Source organism: Rhinolophus sinicus, chromosome 13 (assembly GCF_057876585.1).
Source record: "Rhinolophus sinicus isolate RSI-liver-muscle chromosome 13, RSI-T2T, whole genome shotgun sequence".
Classification (NCBI taxonomy): Eukaryota; Metazoa; Chordata; class Mammalia; order Chiroptera; family Rhinolophidae; genus Rhinolophus; species Rhinolophus sinicus.
Genome location: NC_142513.1, coordinates 54,033,122 through 54,047,427, shown reverse-complemented (window position 1 = coordinate 54,047,427; position 14,306 = coordinate 54,033,122). Strand labels below are relative to the sequence as shown.

Below are 14,306 nucleotides of genomic sequence, written 5' to 3'. Positions count from 1 at the left end.
TTTAGCCATCTACTGAAGGTCTTTTCTCTCTACCCCCAATCTTTAGTTTAGGTCCTACTCTTCTCATTCCAATCACTTGGGTCATCTGTCTTCTTGAAAGGCTTTGCACATAATATTCCTCAAGTGCTTAAATAAGCTGGAAACCATGCTGTGTCCTGGAATTGTATACTTGAAAAAATAAGTGACGGGGTGGCAGTGTCCCTGCCTTCAAGGAACTTAAAGTAAAAAGATAGAGAAGTAAAACAGTGAATTGTTTGAGCACAAGGTGGTAAGTTCTAGGGGAGAGGTATTATGAGCAGCCTGCTGTCAACTCAGGAAAGGGACACATAAGTAAGGTTTTGGCAGTGGCAGCGCATATAAAATCTCAGATTTTGTCATTTTGCTTGATCAGTGGAAGCAGTCATAGCAAGTACATAAAGATGGGTGTCATATATTGGAGATGATGGCAGCTATGACTCTTCAAGCATGTAGGAGGTGTCATAGTTTGTAAACTCATAAAATAAACATGAAACATACCTTTGTGTTCTCCCTGTTAGTATTTCGTTAACTCTAGGGTAAGATGGGGACATAGAATTCCTGTGAATCCCCTTTCCCACACTCAGAAACCCTAAAAGAGTGGCATAGTTCTAAAACGAACAAAAGTGAAAAAATGGAGAAAAAGCAGTGAAAAAAGTTCAAACAAAATCACGTCTTCATAAATTCAATAAGAAGAGTGATCCCTTGCATCTGTCTGTCTCACACTTTTGTTTGAGTTTCCCACTATGATCTGTAAGGAGTACACAAAACGGACAAGGCTTTATAACCCCTTTTCTTACAGGAAGAAATAGAGAACTTAGGCCGTGTTCAAGGCCACCCAACTTTATGCATGAGTGTCTAACAAGCTTCTTTCTGATTCAAATCTTCCTGCCAGAAACTTAATATTTTTCTATCACATCTGCAGGTGTGATTGGAGAGATTTGATTGGACAGCGTCAGCAGCACAGTTCCAAGATTTAGTGGTCTACGCTCGTAAACAACCCATATCTGAGATGCAAAAGAAAAGGTATGTGAGACTTAATATCTAATATATATATAACAACTGACTGAATTTATATAAACAGTGTGGTCTTGATTTGAGACATAGGTTCAGTTGCCTAGAAAGATGCTATGCATATAAAGATTGATTGTTGTAGTGGGTTTTAAATCTATGTATTTATCTCTGTCTGTGCATGTTTAACAAGCCTCAGTGAAAAGTCCCACTGTGTTCCACTTTACCCAGTCTGTAAGATACAGTCGTACTAAGCGAACGGAACAGAATCTGAAGCCAATATAGTAGCATTTGCGTTTCAGTAACAGTTGTACTGAACAAATGGAGTCAAAGAAAGGTGCACAGTGCAGAGTGCTACGCAGGGGATGAGCTGCTCAGAGGAAGGGAGCTGTGGAAGGGAGCTGCCAGTGCAAAGAAAAAGTGCAAAGCAGCACAGTGCTTCCAGGAGCTCAGAGTACTCTTCTGCCCTTTCCTTTGATTCAGGTAATCTCCACAGATGATACAAAATGAGGTGATGAACAAATGTAATAATGTGATGGTCAATATATTTCAACCATTCTGATACCAGGGTCATTTTGAATGGCTTAAGTAATTTTTTTTTAATTATAAAAGTAATATGACAGCATTATGGAGACTTTTGGAAGCCAAAACTATGTTTTATTATACCACTAACCCACAATTATTATTCATTTGTGCTTATTATCTGAAATATTTTATCATAGGCGTATGCATTTTATAATTGTAATCATAGTGTATGTACAACTTCATGTTGTGCTGTTTTACCTTTAATTATAGGATAAGTACTTTTCCAGAATGCTAAATAGTTTCCTAACTACATATTTAAATGTTGTTTGATGTTCACTCCATTCATTCCATTTTGTTGGCTTAGGATTGTAGCCTTCAGTTTTGTTTTTATACCTGTTCTTTTCTTTTGCTTTTGAAACTAATATAATACTGTTGTGTAGTACACACAGGTTTTACCCAAATTCATGGGTATTTCCTCAGGATAGACTTTCAAAAATATCCTGCCATAGGGTCTGAATATTGTCTGGACATTTTTAATATGCACATATTGCTAAAATGAAGCCTGCAAAGGGTTCTCGATGTAAAATGAAACCTGGGCTTGTACCGTGACATCAGGTTACAGTCGGAGAATCAGAGTGTGAGCTGGTTTTCTTAAAAACTAACGGTCCAGAGGAGGAATCAGCTCCCTGTCCATACCGACCTCCAGGGCCACCTCCCCTGTGCTCACCCCTGACCCAGCTCCTGAAACTCAGACCAAGTTCATGTTCCCACGGGTTTCTGAGAGCCACCCCCACAAGCCCCAAGGATGCAGAGGCACAAACTCAGCTCAAGGAACCCACGGAGACCCTTGCAAGTGTCCTAACTGAGCACAGGCAGCTGACAGTGGGCCAACTGCACTGTCATCAAAGGTAAGCACTGGTCACTCCCTGTAACGTTTGGTCTGTAAACCAACTGGAACGAAACTGCCCTCTTGCCCACAGGCCTTACAGTTCACCTTAGAGTTTTAGGGCGAATAGTGCATTTGCTTTTTAAAAAATGTTGAATTATCCCTTAAATTCAAACAATAACATGTTTGCAATAGCATAACATCCTTCTTCACTTTCAAAGGGCTCCCCTCCTACCCACCTGTTCTTCAAAGCACTTCCTCTGGCAGTAGCAGTAATCACCTAACCCTCTGCGGATGACTGCCACGTATCCGTCCCTATTGTTTCGGCCTGTGCTGCCCCACACCATGTCTTTCATCCAGAAGCTCCCCCGTGGAGAGCTTTTGTTCTTGGGGCACATTATGATACCCCTTCTCTAGCTCAGGCACGTGGCTGCTGGGAATAACCACAGTGATCTTAATAAGGACCAACAGTAAATAACAAACACAACAATAGATGCAGGATCCGATAACAACTCAGATCACAAAATCAGCCTTGCAGCCAGAGTCCCCCGACCCTGGCAGCATGGGCTCTGCAAGCTTTTCACCAGGCCCGAGCGAGGGGTCCCGACCTCCTCTGCGATGTGGCAGAAGTGCTTGGCTCTGCAGAAGACAGATGCAAGGCCGCACTCTGTGTTAGCAAACGCTCTGGGCTTGGTGCTATAAATAATAATAAATATAAATAATAAAAAAAGTGAAATGTTTTAAATGAAAGGTGATGCACTGCGAACTTAAGACACTGGCCCTTTCGCCTTTCTGTTAACAAGGTAATCTGATTGCCATTGATTTTTTTCACCTCTGTTACTAAGAAGGTGATGAAATGGTGTCCACATAGATGTATTGAAGCAGATACTAAACAGAGAGCAACATAAAGAACAATTATCAGCAACCTTGCTTTCAGCCTGCTGATTATGACATTACTGGAAAGACAAGGTCTGGGTGACTTAAAAAATAAAGCAGGGGGAGGGGTGTGTAGATAAAAGGAGTGAATGCAGGTAAGATTTTTCTGAGTCGAGACATGTTCATTGCAGTAGAATTTCTCCAGGAGCTTTTCCTCTGCTCCATAGCTTTAAAGGGGGCCATTTCTACCTCTGTCATTTACCAATAGGCATTTTAGTGTGACCTAATTAACAACTTCTATTATGCTACAGCTAAAATCACGTGATAGAGATGAGTCACTATGCCCATGATTTTGCTGTACAGATTGTGGCTGTGTGTCGTGCAAAAACAATTGTTTGTGTGGCCGATTGGGGTTCTCCAAGTAGCCCCCAAGAGTGAGGTAAGAAGACCCGAAAATGCTCTGAAAGAAAGGCCACACTTCTGACCAGTTAATGAACCTCATAGATGGTTTGTAATGAATGATTAAGAGATCTTGTCTGAAATATATGACAGGGGTGGAACTAGCTTATGAATGCTGACTTCGTGGCCTATGCTGAATTAATTTCTAATCTCAGATATTTCCGGCTTTTCTTGTTTATTTCATTTCAATCCACCTGGTTGCTAACATCCATGGTAACGCCGTGTATGTATAAGTAGTTTTCGTACTTTCGAGCATATGCTTTGGCCTGAAAAAGAATGCCTCCGTTATCTTATTACCTTTGATGACGTTTGCTTCTATGGCCATATCTCATCGTGGCATTTTCTCAAGGGCAGTGCTCCCGTTCCTCTGCCCTGTCCTGCCTTGGCAGCCACCACTAATTGACTGTGAAAGTGGAAAATGCAGTCGTGTGAAGAGATATCTTTTTGGAAACTCTAGTACAGTTTGGGAAAGGTAGTCAACTGAAGCGAAATAAGTTCAGTAATGTTATCAGGCAATATGGTGGTTCTCAAACAATATAGAAAAACTTGCAAAGGAAACAACTGGTCACCACAGTTGTTGACTATATCTTCAATACAAGGATAGAATGCGTCAATGAAAATAGGATTAGAATTGCTGGCTATACACATCACTCTCTTTAGCCTCTGCCAGGCCAGAGTCTTATGGAAATCAGACTTATCCATAGGGGGAAATATAGAAACAGGGGTATGGAGTCAGAAGATAAACTCCAGGTAGGGTAGACAGAAGCAAAGAGGGAAACTGAAGAAGTAAAATATATAGATATTTTGTAAATTCAGAGTAAAAGGAGAAAACCTTTCTTACAGTTGATACTTTTGTGTGACACACACCAAAAAAAAATTGGTCAATATAACTTGTCCTTACTGGAAGCCTATTTAGATGCAGATGTTACTGACAGATGTTGGGGGGGAGGAGTGTAGAGGGGGAGGCAGTGGTTCTTAGTGAAACTGGAGCGCGTTCCACATTGACTTGGAGGGCTTGTTAAAGGGGTTTCTAGAGCCCTCTCTGACATTCAGGTCCGCGTTTCTAACAAGTTCTAATGGGGAGCCAGTGGTGCTGGTTGTAGAAGTATCTATGGGGTATCTGTAAGCTGTAAGGCTTTTGTCAAGGGAAATGGCTTTGCATTCTATTAATCCAGTAGAAGTCTAAACTGTAGAGGTTTGGTTTAAAATCTCAGGATTACCACTTTCTCACTTGTGCACTAATACTTACTAAATGTCAATGTCCTCATCCACAAAAATGCAAATAATATTTCTCATGCAGATTAAATAACTTACATAAAGTAGATAACCTGAAATCTAGCAAAGCATAATGAGATAAGCTTTCTTTACTTTCTTTTCTTTGGTTGAATTGTAAGTGTCTAGCTCTTGGGGAGGAAATAGGGTCCAGTGGAAAGAACTGACATCATGGATTCCATCACAATACAGAAAATGATGACTCATTGTGGAAGCGTCAACAAAAATTGTTCCATTGGCTAGAGCTTCCCCTGGGAAATTGTGGGTGGCCAGTGGGGTTCAGAAAGGCAAGGAACTCCAATAAGTATTAGTAGGTTGAATATAGTTGATATTAATTGTTGTGTTCTACTTAAAACGTACCACACTGATGACATTAATGGTGATACATGTACTTTTATTTCTCAAGGGGAATTTTAACCCATCTTGGATGTTTAAGGGCCACGCAATTTTAAGATCACGGTTACGATCCTCAAACACACATGGGAGGGCAGGGCAGAGAGAAGGTAGTCTCCTATAAGGCTGTACGCAGTATAAGTTGGCTCAGCTAATACGGCGATGTATATCAGAGGAATTACAAAATATACACATTATGACTCAGAAACTTCAGCTGGGGAAACATCGCATAAGGAAAGTCATAAGTACAGAAGAAACCATGATTTATGTATATAGATAATCATCAAGGCACATTCATATCATCAAAAAAAGAGAATACTGAATAAAAGAAGTGGTTAAGCCAATTACAGCTCAGGTTAAATGAGAAAAACAAAACGTACAATTTATTTGGAATCAGATCAGAACTATGAAGAGAGGTAAACTGGTTTTTATTCCTGCCCATATCAATGACTGGGAGTATGACCTTGAATGGGTGGTTCTCAACTGGGGATGAATCTTCTGCACAGGGGACATGTGGCAATGCTTAGAGACACTGTAGATTGTCACAACTGGGGAAGGAGTGCTATTGGCATCTCGTGGACTCGAGATGCTGCTAAATGTCCTATAATGCACAGGACAGCCCCGGCCACAAAGAATTATTTAGCTCCAAATATCAGTAGTGCTACGGTTGAGAAACTGCTTTAAACTCCGTAGCTTCTCTAAATGTGTTTTTCATTGTTGTTTTTGTTCAAATAAGAAAAAAAAGCAAAAAATGAAAAACAACTTACTAAATAGGATTGCTTAGGGAATTAAAAGAGATGATCTATATAGAAAATCTGGTCTGGCTTTTAGTCAATTCCCAAAGAAGTTTAATGTGATTTATCTATTACTATGCATTTCCATTTTTAGGAAAAGATGAAGGAGTGGTAGCAACTAAATGACGTTTATCCTTCCTTCAACTTTTCCATTTTTTTTCCAGACTTTCTCCAACACGCATAATTAATTCTATAAAAAACAAAATATTTTAAATATTGTTCTTCAAAGGAAAACAAGTTTGTTGTAAAGATGATAACCATATGTACGTTTTCATGATTATTAAGGAAATGGGGAATTTGAGAACTTGTATGGCAAGGCAAACTTAACAAGTATCTTTTCCATTTTGGCAAAAGCATCCAGCTGTTGCACTATAGCAAGTGAAGTCTGCCAGCCTCTCCTACTCAACTGAAATGATTTATTTTCCAGTTAAACTTTGAGATAATGAAGGTTCTAAGCATTCCAAAGAGACAATTTTAGGCCCCGCTTTATGCAGCAGCATTCCTGTTACAAGAACAGTGATTGGTTCATAGTTCCAAAAAGATAATGGCCACTGTATTGAGGGCTGGCAATGTTTTTGGAGGCTGACCCTGGATAAAAGTAAAGTAGTGCTTGTTATTATAACTATTGAAGAAAGACAAGGGAAGAGAGATAGACGAAGAGTGTGTGTCCGTCTTCTTAACTCCAATGCTACAGAGTCTAATTAGTGTTAAGAATGGAATTGTGGGGGAGAAAAAATAATTCTCCCTCTAGCCTTCTCTGAGACTCCTGTAATAAAATATTGTGCGTATATCTCATGTATACATGAGAGGTACCCAGGAGAAATGAGTACATCAGACAAGTGGCTTTAGAATTCAGGTTCAATACCATCATGTAGGTAAAGAGGGTGGGCTATAGGCCTGGTAGGGGAGAGGACATGATTTTGGGAAAGATGGATGGGCCCTTAGAGGACTAGGTGGGCCGTATGATAGTGGGTGGCAAGGTTTGTCTGGGTGTGGTGTGGACTCGGCTCCTCCTCTGTGATAACAGTGAGTCCTCCCTAATTGATGAAACCCCCAGGGAGGGGACTTATGGCAATTGAGTTCCGTTTGGAGGATTTATCTTCTGGTGGAAAAGGGAACATTCAGGGAAAGCCTCTCCCTGCATTTGCTGTTTCTCACACGCCTATAGTTCAAAATAATCAACATATACCAAAGTAGTGTATTTCGGGGTGGTATATTCTGCTACCTTTCAGAATTCTGCTAGAATCCTCTGTTTGTCCAGTTTGCGTCGTTCTGAGCAGCTTAAGTCCTGGTAACAACCCGGTGAGGTCCGCTGGTAAGATGAATGCCACCAATCCAGCAAGGTCATTCAAACTCCGGGCAGTGGGTAGGCAAAGTGATAGGACGGTCTGGGGAGTATTTCCAGGAAAGAATTCCCCAGATGATAAACAAGTGGGCTTGAGACCTTCCGAGGGGCTCTGTGCAGCTGGCAGGCGTTGCCTACGCCGTGCTGTGCTTGCTGTCTCCAGGCTCCTCCGTGGGCCTGCAGGATCAGCTGCAAACTAGGTGCACTGGAGGCGCAGGGCCCTGGGACATTACGTCTTTCTGTCTTGTTGTATTTGCTTTCTCCGTATTCTTTAGAGAGGCAGTAAAAAGAAATATTTGAAAAAAATATTTTCTTGGTATTTAAAGTCGACAAAAAAAAACACACAAAAACACAAAAAGAAGCAAATAACACAAATTTTAAAAGAGACTATGTGTGTGGGAATTCCAGACGATTTTTGCCAAGCTAACCAGGCCTGATTTTTTGGACAAAGTTAGAACAAGTGCTTGAACTTCTGGTGGCTGTCCAATTCAAACCTGCAGCCTTCTGGAAGCTCCTTATTAAATATTAGCGTTAGAAACGGCCTTGTTTCACCACGGCCTCTGATAGGGAAGCCTTGGAAACATGCAGGTCTAAACTGGGGAAGGCTTTTTATTATTTTTTTTTTTTAAGCAAATAAAACCGCAGAATGGATTTTCTTTCCAAGATGTGTTTTTCTTTTATCACAATGACCTTTCTGAGAAAAGATGAAGCCAGCCTCAGGTAAAAAGAAATGGCCACATTTCATCTACAGTTAGCCTCCATGACCCTTGAACTTGGTTTTTCCATCCGAACCTCTTTTCATGCACCATTTCTCCTGGTGTCTGATAAGGGACACTCAAGTGCTTGAGCAAGGCCAGACTGGAACTCTGACTTTCATAAAATAGCCAGTAAACAAATTCTGTGTCACTTTCATTGGTGGTATCGTTCCTCGGCTTTGCTTTTTTTTTTTCTTTTTTCCATACCACAAGGCAGAATCCAGAACAGTAAGATGAAACCATTAAATCAGGCCCCATTACCAGTTGGAGACCCCCAGTTGTCATGCATGATGTTATTATATAAGTATTTATATATAATACATAGATATATACATACACACAACCACACACTTCTGCGTGTTTACATACACAAACGATATCGTCTCATCTTTTTTATTTTTTTTCCCCTATCTCTAACACAAAAGTCAAGGGGTTTGGGAGCACGCACAAAAAAAGAGATTTCTAAGAGAGCAGGCGATTGGGCTGGGGTCATTCGAAAGGGTAATTATTGTTAAATGTCAGGTTAACTCAGAAGGCCTCAGCTCATCCAACTGAGAGCAGATTAGCCCAGATGGAGACATTTTCAACACGGTGCTGTCTGGCCAATCAGAGACAGCTGGGATTAGCCAAATACCTTCTCTCATCTGCTTGCTCACAGAAAGGTCAGTTTCTGCTCATTGCTTCTCTTTTAAGATGTGCTTTTTTTATTTATGGCAGCCGTGTGCAGGAAATCGGTCCCTTTTATCAGTGAATTAAATATTCAACATCTAAAACCCACTTTTTGAGAGTCAACTTCATTCACTTTCAAGACCACTTTTATCTTTTTTTAAGTGCTGAAGATACACGGGGCGCGTGTACACAGTGCATATTTTAGCCCCAGCCCTCCCGCTAAGCTGGAGGTCTGCCTGTCCTGTTCTGCGTATTTTTGAAAGCTTGCTTGTTGCATTTCATGCATTTTCTTCTTTAAGGGCTCTGGTTTATGTTTCCTATCATTTTCTTCATGAAAAAGAAGAGGGGAAAATGAACCTAACTAACCCTGGAGTGCTCTAAAGGATAATCTGTTTTTATGTACAGCTTTTTTCTCCCCCTAAGCAACGTAAATGAGCAGATGCATAAAAATCATGACAGAAAGGACAGTAAGAAAAACAAAGAGCATGGACTACTGCTTCTTCAAACTGTGTGTGTGTGTGCATATTTGTGTGTGAGAGCACACACACACACACACACACACACACACACACACAGTCTGTACATTATCTATAGGAGGCACATCAATATTTGCCGGATATATTATTTAATAATTTCATATATGAATCTGTGTGTATTCTTAGGAGAAATATGTGGTTCCACTTCTGTATGCCTCTTCCAATGTAGTTATTTTCCCATTTCAGAAGCAATCAATGTGAGACACTAGAACACTCATCTTCTGCAGAATTGGTTAGAAAAGCAGAATAAGGACGTTGTGAGGAAACCCTGGCATTGCTGCTACCACGGGTCTATGTTCATTGTGCTACTTCCAGACTGTGGCGTTTTCTTCACCCCTGCCCCAACTCCTCCCACTGCTTGTTATGAAAGTAAAGATATTTTGAACAACGGGACAAAAATGGTAGGCAAAATGGAGGCTCTTTAAGGAAAATTTACTGCAATTTTATATAACATAGTTGCTTTAAACAAATGTGAGGCTAAGATGCAAAAGGCAGTCGTAAATAATGATGACCCCCTTTTCAGAATACCTGCTACAGTTGAACTGCATTATTTATAATAGATACAAGGCAATATTTCAAAATCTGGAAGAGCTAGCACCCAGATCTTGGTTTCTAATGTCATTCTCCACTGAAAGGAACCAGGGTTCCATGGAGGACGAGGACAGATACAAGATGAGCCTGTGCCGTTCAAAAGGAAGTACTCAGAAAGCAACCCCATATGTCAAAGGGACAAAAGAGGCCCCTGGAAGAACGCCCAGTGGCCAAAGCTGGAAGAATGTAACCAACAAAATACATAAAGTAATATTGGATCGTAACTCAAAGTACAAAGTAAATATCTAGGAGCCCATACTGATATAAATAGATGATTGAATGAATAAATAAATGGGGGGAGTGGACACATCCTCCATGCAAAAGAATGCCCAATAATTTATGTAGAGCTTTGCCCTCAAAGGGGGAGCATAACTGCTAATCCTAAAGTGCGGGTTGTGCAAAGTGACTTATTTCTATAAGCACCGTATGGGGTGTGGGGGGATCTGGGCACCTTGACAGAGGGGAAGACGGACAGGCACTCAGCCAGGGGACCAGGGGTAACATAGTGACAAGTCATACTGCTAGTACGTACCCTTGATACGATGTGACGAGGTGCGCTCTCTCTCCGTGTCTTTCCTACCAAAATGCAGAGCCCCTGTCTTATCATGAGGAAAAAACAGCAGACAAATCCCAACAGAGGAAAGTTCTGCAAAATACCTGACTAGTACTCCCCAGAACTTTCAAGGTCATCGAAAGCAAGGCAAGTCTGAGAAGCTGTCACAACCAAAAAGAGTCGCTGGAGAGATGACAGCTAAATGCACTGTGGTGTCATGAATGGGATCCTAGAATAGCACAAGGACATTAGGGGGAAAATGGGAAATTATGAATAGAGTGTAGCCTTGAGTTAATAAAAATGTATCAGTATTAGTTCACTAATTGTGACGAATGTATCATACTGATGTAAGATGTTAATAATAGAAGTTAAGTGTAGGATATACGAGAAATCTCAGTACTTCCTTCATAACAATTCTGTGACTCTAAAACCGTTCTAAAATTAAAGGTGCATTAAACAAAACTTAAGTTAATATCTTGAAAAAAAATCATATCCGATGTCTAAAATTTTCAGTATTTTCAAAATAGTTAAATATGTTCAAATTGCATATGGGATAAAACAGCTTACTAGTGTTCTTGAAAGAAAAATGGAGGGTTGAAGAGCTAGCATGAGAATTCAAAGAAGGAAATATAACAGTGCTTTTAAAAAATCAATTCATAAATCTAAAATCTCTTCTGAGGTGAACTCATCCAAACTCCAAATCATGTGTTTCTTCAAAAATTCCAGCTAATATGACCATTCCAGCTAATATGATCCACTCTTACCCTGTTCCCAGGAACTGACTTTCTCTTCTCACCTCCACTCTGGATTTGCACCTGAAATTTGGCCTCCAGGGGTCTTCAATATAAGAAGCAAAGCCCTGGGAAACACAGAAAGTGTTTATATAAATACAGCCATTACCTGTTCAGTGCTGGCTGATTGCCCTTCCCGGCTTGGCACTAAGTAGATGGCATCATTCCAGATCATGCAGATAACATACCCATGGAACACGCCACCAGATTTCCCCTGGATTATCTAAGTAGTACAGGTAGAAACAGATCAGATCAGTGGCTGGGAATATTTATACCAGTGCTCTTTCCATTCGGGGATATATAACTTTCATACCAAACTTCAACCAGTCGTTTCTCATTTCATCAATAATAACTGTGCTTCCAGTTGCTACGTTTGCTTAACTACTAAGCATGCATTTTTGATGTCCTGCACATAGAATTTTTCGAAGTATTTTCAGGTTGTTGATTCTCAAGAATGGTCAAATGTGAATAAATTATAATGTCTGCACGACAAATTCATTTCTAACTTTAAATAGTAGCAGATATTTTGCTTCTTTAATTTACATTGTGTTTTGCAGCTAAAATATGTTGGACCATTTTGGGTTTTGGGGGAGAGATGAGCTTTCTTGCTAATTTAACATCTAGAGATTAAACCACGTAGTGACTATGATGTTAAGAAACGTACAGTCTTTAAGAATTTTCACTTAATGACGTTTGAGAAGCTTTACAAAAGCAAAACCTCAGAGTAGGGGGTTTCCTTATACAGTCCCTGTAAAACAGCTGGCTAGTTTAGGTTCACAAAAGAAATAGAAAATTTCTCAGTTTGCCCATTGCTCTCTTGTAGCAAAATAAAGCCACAGAGAAATATCTTTTAAGGCAATAAAAGGAAGGTGTCTCCTAGTACAGACATATTTCAATTGTTATTGTTTTCTGAAGTGACTGGATGATCCTGGATAATAATGGGGATATTTTTGACAGTCTCTTATTTATGTGTCTCTGGATGAGTTTGAGCACGAGTGTGGGAAGCATCAGTGCTACACAGATCAGAGTAATATTTAAGGTTAATATGGTTGAAATGCATTTATTTACTCACCAACTGCATTGATTTCTAGATTTCTCTAAAACAACTTTAAATTTTACACCCACCACAGAGCTTATTTACATACAAAGCAGGACATAAATGCAAAAAAGGATTATAAAAATAATATCCTGGAGGAGTAACTGAGTTCAGCTTTGCTTTTTAAGCCACCCAAGTAGTAAAGTTGTCGAGCAAAATTCGTATTAATTTACTGCAGAAATAATTTAGTAAAGAAAATATTTGAGCAGTGACCTTTCTGGTGCAAACATTAATGGAGGTGAATTCATTTACTACGGGGACAGAATTTCGGCAGGAGTTTACTTAAGATAGTATATTTTGCAACTTGGGCTTTGAGTAACAATCTGTGAAACAAAAATGTAATATCAGTGGACTGACTGGGTTGTACAGCTATGCTATTATTTTGATGTCGGACTATTTACATAAATGTTTGATTTCAGCCTGATCAGTCTCAGATCAGACAGCACATTTCCCCCAACATTTATTAAGCATATACTATATGCCAAACCTCATATAGGTACTAAAGAACCAGAAAAACTCATGTTGCTTCTGAGAGGCTCAGAGCATCCTTTGTGTTTTTGAGGCTTTTATAAGTTGTAGTTTATTAATTATTTCATCAATTAGTACTTTTCTATCCCCATAGATTATATGCTCCCAGATGGCAAAGTTCATTCTTGTTCTCCCCAGTACCTAGCAGGGTCTTACATACAGTACATGTTTAAGAAGTATTTACCTAAATACAAAGAATCAATAAATAAGAGACTCTGCTAGTTGCAAGCACAGTATACATTCTTCGTATTTTGTTTTCTTACTATCAAAATAGTAGTTCAACTGAAAAATACACGTCTTCAATTTCCTTCCAGCTTCCAGGTAGTCGTGGCTGGCACCCCAATCCACTAATATCTGGCAGTTGCATTATGAAAACCATTCTTTAAGGATGATAAAGCAGAAAGACAGATATATAACCCAGATCCTGCTAGTATCACAGAAGCCCCTGACCAGCGAATAAAGGGCCTCCTTCCAGACTTCTTTACCATCATTGAAAAATCAACTTCTACCTGATTTAAACTGGTGCTATTTCCCGTCTCTGTGACTAGCAGCTCAACACAATTTTTCTCATTGATTCAGACTATTATAAATTCCTATTGCCGATAATTGGGTATATGTAGCAGACAGACTAATCCTAATAAGACTAGTGTGTTATTTCTTCTCCCCACAATTGAAGACCTTTGTTGATTAGGTTAAATCAGTGGTTCTTCATTGGGGCGTTTTTGTCCCCCCCGCCCCCCAGGACATCTGACAATATGCAGAGGCATTTGTCACAATTGAGGGAAGGGGGGTGTTTGTACTGGTATCTGGTGGGCGAGGCCAGGCGTGCAGGTCTTACGGTGCATAGGACAGAGCCCCACAAGAAGTTATCAGGAGCAATGTTAGGAGTGCTGAGGTTAAGAAGCCCCAGGTTCAGTCTTTGTTAGTTAAGTTGCCTGCACAGCCCACCTAACCATCATTACCTACTGATGAATGCTTGTTTTGTAACGTGAGCCAATATGGTTGACTTTGCTTATCCAGAAAACGGTCATTTTCCCTTAAATCATGAAGTAAAGCGTATTGAACAAAGGTATGTTTTACATTTGCGATTCGATGAGGGAAGTGGGTGACGCACGAAATATTGGCCCGCTGAATTCTCCGTAAGAGTAGAGACATGTGACAAAGAGCCCAGTCATTAATGGGTCGGTGTTAGAGACACAGCAGTTAAGGAC

General features: G+C 40.1%; 1 protein-coding gene across 2 annotated transcripts in view; it reads left to right on the top strand.

The window, feature by feature from the left end:
- Positions 1-14,306, top strand: part of LOC109444957 (uncharacterized) — a 665,687-nt gene that overhangs the window by 127,576 nt on the left and 523,805 nt on the right. For both annotated transcript variants that reach the window (XM_019726756.3, XM_088789330.1), the window contains exon 3: positions 941-1,041. The gene's annotated coding sequence lies outside the window, so the exon portion shown is untranslated. The remainder of the gene's footprint in view (positions 1-940; positions 1,042-14,306) is intronic.